The following is a 6,613-nucleotide window of genomic DNA, read 5'->3' as shown; positions in this document are numbered from 1 at the left end:
AGGGCTGCCTGGAGGAGAAGCGTGGTGGGACGCTTGGTCTTGAGGGACCACACCAGAGCTCAGGGCGGTTGCCCAGAGGACCCGTGCAGCGGGTCACGTGGATTCAGAGCCACTCAGAGGGACTGCTCCTGAACACCCGGGGGGTTATCTGGAGAAGGAGGAGGAACGGGCAGGGTCACTTCGACTCGGAGTGATTGATTGCCCCGGGCTACGGGTGGTTGGTGGGAGGAGGAGGCACGAAGTGAGTTTCTTGGACTCCTAGTGACCGCACCGGCATACTGGGCGGCTGTCAGGAGGAAGAGGCCTGTGGCGGGTCTCTGGGACTCAGAGCGATTGGTCGGGGCCACAGGTGGCTGCTCAGAGGAGGGGCTGCATAGCCAGGCAATTAGGTGCAGAGCAGGGTCCCAGGATCTAGGAGGCTTCTGGGTGGAAGAGCCGCACAGAGACAGGCTTAGGGCGGAGCGAAGGTTCCAGGCCTGTGGGCAAATTCTCTGAGGAGGGGCAGCCTAAGGAGATTCATCTGCGAAGGGTGAGGCTCCCAGGCCCAGGAGGTAGGGCCGGGACCCTGGAAACTTTGCAGAGGAAGGCAGCCCAGCCCAGGCAGTAGCTGTAAATTGAGGGGAACCTCTAGGAGGAAACTGACCAGCGAGACCTCCCCACCGGGTGAGTCTTCCCTGCCAGGTGAGGTTTCCCACAAGGACGGTAAAACCAGAGACTCAGGCCCAAACAGGCCTTGCCTCAGCCCACAGCCTAGGTCCCCTTTGGATGACCATTGGTCAACAAGTGGAGGCACCTCTGCCCACTAGCAGGGAATATACCCCACCTGAAGGCCACCACTCCTAGAGAGGCAGCTTCCTTGTGGAGCACCACATTATCAACCTCCTCCAAGACTTCAGCCTACTGAAGGCTAAGAGGGGATATATATAGAAATCTTCAGGGTCATTGTAAATCAACAGAGGAAATCTGCAATATCTCAGCGGTCCACTGATATCTGAACAACATGAGAAAACAAGGAAAGAAAATGCTGCAAACAAATCTAGATGTTACATCAATAAAACCCAATGACAGCATGGCAGAAGAAATGACAGAAAAGGAGTTCAGAATGTACATAATTAAAATGATCAGAGAAGCAAACGAGGAGATGAAAGAGCAAATGCAAGCATTGAATGATGAGATGAAAGAGCAAATGCAAGCATTGATTGATCGCACCAATCGACAGTTAAAAGAGCAAATACAGGAAGCAAAAGATCATTTCAATAAAGAGTTAGAGATATTGAAAAAAAACCAAACAGAAATCCTTGACATGAAGGAAACAATAAACCAAATTAAGAACTCCATAGAAAGCATATACAATAGGATAGAACACCTGGAAGACAGAACCTCAGACATTGAAGACAAAATATTTAACCTTGAAAACAAAGCTGAACAAACAGAGAAGATGGTAAGAAATCATGAACAGAATCTACAAGAACTATGGGATATCATGAAAAGGCCAAATTTAAGAATTATTGGGATTGAGGAAGGCCTAGAGAAACAAGCCAAAGGAATGAACAACCTATTCAATGAAATAATATCAGAAAATTTCCCAAATCTGAAGAATGAAATGGAAAATCAAGTTCAAGAGGCTTACAGGACTCCAAATACACAAAATTACAACAGACCCACACCAAGGCACATTATAATGAAAATACCTAACATACAAAATAAAGACAGAATTTTAAAGGCTGTGAGAGAAAAGAACCAAATTACATTCAGGGGGAAACCAATACGCATATCAGCAGATTTTTCAATCCAGACCCTAAAAGCTAGAAGGGCCTGGAACAACATTTTTCAAGCCCTGAAAGAAAATGGATGCCAACCAAGAATCTTATACCCAGCAAAACTTACCTTCAAATTTGACGATGAAATAAAATCCTTCCATGATAAACAAAAGCTAAAAGAATTTACAAAAAGAAAGCCAGCATTACAGAACATTCTCAACAAAATATTCCATGAGGAAGAGATGAAAAACAAAGAAGCAAATCAGCAAAGGGAGGAATTATCCTAAAGGAATTGTCAAATAAAGGAGGAAACAAGTTGTGTCAAACAAATAAATAAACAAAATTTTAAAAATGAACCAAATGACCGGGAAACCAAATCATTTCTCTATAATAACCCTGAATGTTAATGGCCTGAATTCATCAATCAAAAGACATAGACTGGCAGACTGGATTAAAAAGAAAGATCCAACAATATGTTGCCTGCAAGAGACTCACCTCATAGAAAAAGATACCCATAGATTAAAGGTGAAAGGATGGGGAAAAACATTCCATGCACATGGACTCAGCAAAAAAGCTGGAGTATCCATCCTCATTTCCGATAATGTGGACTTCAAGCCAAAGTTAGTCAGAAGGGATAAAGAAGGTCATTTCATACTGCTTAAGGGAAGCATAAATCAACAAGATATAACAATCATAAACATCTATGCCCCAAACAGTGGCTCATCTATGTATGTCAAACAAATCCTTCTCAATTTCAGAAACCAAATAGACCACAACACAATAATACTAGGTGATTTTAACACGCCGCTCTCACCACTGGACAGATCTTCCAGACAAAAATTGAGCAAAGAAACCGTAGATCTCAACAACACAATCAATAATTTAGACTTAACGGACATTTATAGAATATTCCATCCAACCAAGAGTGAATACACTTTCTTCTCAGCAGCACATGGATCCTTCTCTAAAATAGACCATATATTATGCCACAAAGCTAATGTTAGCAAATACAAGAAGATAGAGACACTAGCATGTATTCTATCAGATCATAATGGATTGAAGTTAGAAATAAATGAAAGAGTAAAACACAGAAACTATTCCAACATCTGGAGATTAAACAATATGCTATTATATGATGAATGGATAACAGAAGATATTAGGAAGGAAATTAAAAAATTCTTAGAGGTAAATGAGAACAAAGAAACATCATATCAAAATCTCTGGGACACTATGAAAGCAGTACTTAGAGGGAAATTTATTTCATGGAGCGCATTTAATAAAAGAAGTAAAACTCAACAAATAAACAACCTAACACTACAGCTCAAAGCCTTAGAAAAAGAAGAACAGAACAGCACCAAAAGTAGTAGAAGACAGGAAATAGTTAAACTCAGAGCTGAAATCAATGAAATTGAAACAAAAGAAACAATACAAAAAATTGACAAAATAAATAGTTGGTTCTTCGAAAAAATAAACAAAATTGATAAACCTTTAGCCACACTAACAAAGAGAAGACGAGAGAAAACCCAAATCACTAAAATTCGGAATGAACAAGGAAATATCACAACAGACAGGATGGAAATACAAAACATAATTAGAAGCTATTTTGAAAATCTATACTCCAACAAAATAGAAAATTTCGAAGACATCAACAGGTTTCTAGAGACATATCAATTGCCTAAACTGAATGAGGAGGACATAAACAATTTAAATAGACCAATTTCAAGTACTGAAATAGAAGAAGTCATCAAAAGCCTACCAACAAAGAAAAGTCCGGGACCAGATGGGTTCTCAGCCGAGTTCTACAAAACCTTTAAGGAAGAGCTCATTCCAATACTTCTCAAAGTATTCCATAAAATAGAAGAGGAGGGAACCCTCCCAAACTCATTCTATGAAGCCAATATCACACTGATACCTAAACCAGACAGAGACTCATCAAGGAAAGAAAATTTCAGACCAATATCCTTAATGAACATCGATGCAAAAATTCTCAACAAAATTTTAGCAAATCACATACAAAAACATATTAAAAAGATAGTGCACCATGATCAAGTGGGTTTCATCCCAGGGATGCAAGGTTGGTTCAACATCAGGAAATCAATAAACGTAATTCACCATATTAATAGACTTAAAGTCAAGAATCACATGATTATTTCAATAGATGCAGAAAAAGCATTTGATAAAATACAGCACCCCTTCATGCTCAAAACACTAGAAAAAATAGGGATAGTGGGAACATTCCTTAATATTGTAAAGGCCATTTATGCTAAGCCCATGGCTAATATCATTCTAAATGGTGAAAAACTGAAAGCATTCCCCCTAAAAACTGGAACAAGGCAGGGATGCCCTCTTTCACCACTTCTATTCAACATCGTTCTTGAGACTCTGGCCAGAGCAATTAGACAAACCAAAGAAATTAAAGGGATACGAATTGGAAAAGAAGAACTCAAACTATCCCTGTTCGCTGATGACATGATTATATATTTAGAGGAACCTGGAAATTCCACCAGAAAACTCTTAGAACTCATAAGTGATTTCAGTAAAGTAGCAGGTTACAAGATCAATGCTCATAAATCCAACGCATTTTTATACATAAGTGATGAATCTTCAGAAAGAGAAATTAGGAAAACTACCCCATTCACAATAGCCTCGAAAAAAATAAAATACTTGGGAATCAATCTCACAAAAGAGGTGAAAGACCTCTACAATGAGAACTATACAACACTAAAGAAAGAAATTAAAGAACACCTTAGAAGATGGAAAGATCTTCCATGTTCTTGGATAGAAAGAATTAATATTGTCAAAATGGCCATACTACCTAAAGTGCTATACAAATTCAATGCAATTCCAATTAAAATCCCAATGACATACCTTACAGAAATAGAGCAGGCAATTATGAAATTCATCTGGAAGAATAAGAAACCCAGAATAGCTAAAGCAATCCTTAGCAGGAAGAGTGAAACAGGGGGTATTGCAATACCAGATCTTCAACTCTACTACAAAGCAATAGTAACAAAAACGGCATGGTATTGGTACCAAAATAGAAAGGTAGATCAATGGTACAGAATAGAGGACACGGACACAAACCCAAATAAATACAATTTTCTCATACTAGACAAAGGGGCCAAAAATATGCAATGGAGAAAAGATAGCCTCTTGAACAAATGGTGCTGGGAGAATTGGAAATCCATATGCAACAGAATGAAACTAAACCCATATCTCTCACCATGCATGAAACTCAACTCAAAATGGATTAAGGACCTCGGAATCAGACCAGAGACCCTGCAGATTATACAAGAAAAAGTAGGTCCAAATCTTCACCTTGTTGGTCTAGGACCAGACTTCCTTAACAGGACTCCCATAGCACAAGAAATAAAAGCTAGAATCAACCACTGGGATAGATTCAAACTAAAAAGCTTTCTCTCAGCAAAGGAAACTATCAGCAATGCGAAGAAAGAGCCTACAGAGTGGGAGAATATCTTTGCCAATCATACTTCAGATAGAGCACTAATCTCCAGAATCTATAAAGAACTCAAAAAACTCTACTCCAAGAATTCAAACAGTCCAGTCAACAAATGGGCTAAGGAAATGAATAGACACTTCACAGAAGAAGATCTACAAGCAATCAAGAAACATATGGAAAAATGTTCAACATCTCTAGTAATAAGAGAAATGCAAATCAAAACCACCCTAAGATTCCATCTCACCCCAATTAGAATGGCGATTATCAAGAATACGAGCAACAACAGGTGTTGGCGAGGATGTGGGGAGAAAGGTACACTCATACACTGCTGGTGGGGCTGCAAATTAGTGCAGCCACTATGGAAAGCAGTGTGGAGATTCCTTAGAAAACTTGGAATGGAACCACCATTTGACCCAGCTATCCCACTCCTTGGCCTATACCCAAAGGACTTAAAATCTGCATACTACAGAAATACAGCCACATCAATGTTCATAGCTGCTCAATTCACAATAGCCAGACTGTGGAACCAACCTAGATGCCCTTCAATTGATGAGTGGATAAAGAAACTGTGGTATATATATACTATGGAATATTACTCAGCCATAAAGAATGATAAAATTATGACATTTGCAGGCAAATGGATGAAATTGGAGAATATCATGCTAAGTGAGATAAGCCAATCCCAAAAAGCCAAAGGACGAATGATATCGCTAATAAGTGGAGGTTGACACATAATGGGGGGGAGGGAAGGGTTAGAGTTAGGGTTAGGGAGGGGGGCAAGTATGGAGGAAGGAACTACTGTATAGAGGGTAAAGAGGGGTGGGAGGGGTGGGGGGAAGGGAAAAAAATAACAGAATGAATCAAACAACATGGCTCTATGTAAATTTATGATTACACAAATGGTATGCCTTTACGCCATGTACAAACAGAGAAACAACATGTATCCCATTTGTTTACAATAAAAAAAAAAAAAAAAAAGCAAAGGGATAAAATAAAATCTGATGCTTTTATATTAATCCCTGTTTGAGTCTCCAAATGAAAAATAATTGAATTTTTAAAATGATGCTCGACTTTTTATATTTTTGAGATTTATAATGAAGGAAAACATTAAGGGAGCAGTTTAGATGGCTATGTGTTTACATGTAAATAAATTCTTGCAATAGAAAGGAGAGTCGTTAGCATAATTAACTTGTGAATTTCCTTTGGCCATTGTGTACTCATATCCTATATTGAAAATGCATGTACAGGTTTTGGAACAGTCAAGGTGAAAAGAACTAAAATGAGCGAGGACTGTGGCTGGAGAGTTATTACTTACACTGCAATTTAGACCATGCCATGTACACCAGTAGCCCACAGAGGGGATAAGGGGATGAGACACTGAATCACTTGAGCC

The sequence above is a fragment of the Sciurus vulgaris genome (genome assembly GCF_902686455.1).
Source record: "Sciurus vulgaris genome assembly, chromosome: 7".
Lineage (NCBI taxonomy): Eukaryota > Metazoa > Chordata > Mammalia > Rodentia > Sciuridae > Sciurus > Sciurus vulgaris.
Note: the sequence above shows the minus strand (reverse complement) of the source record.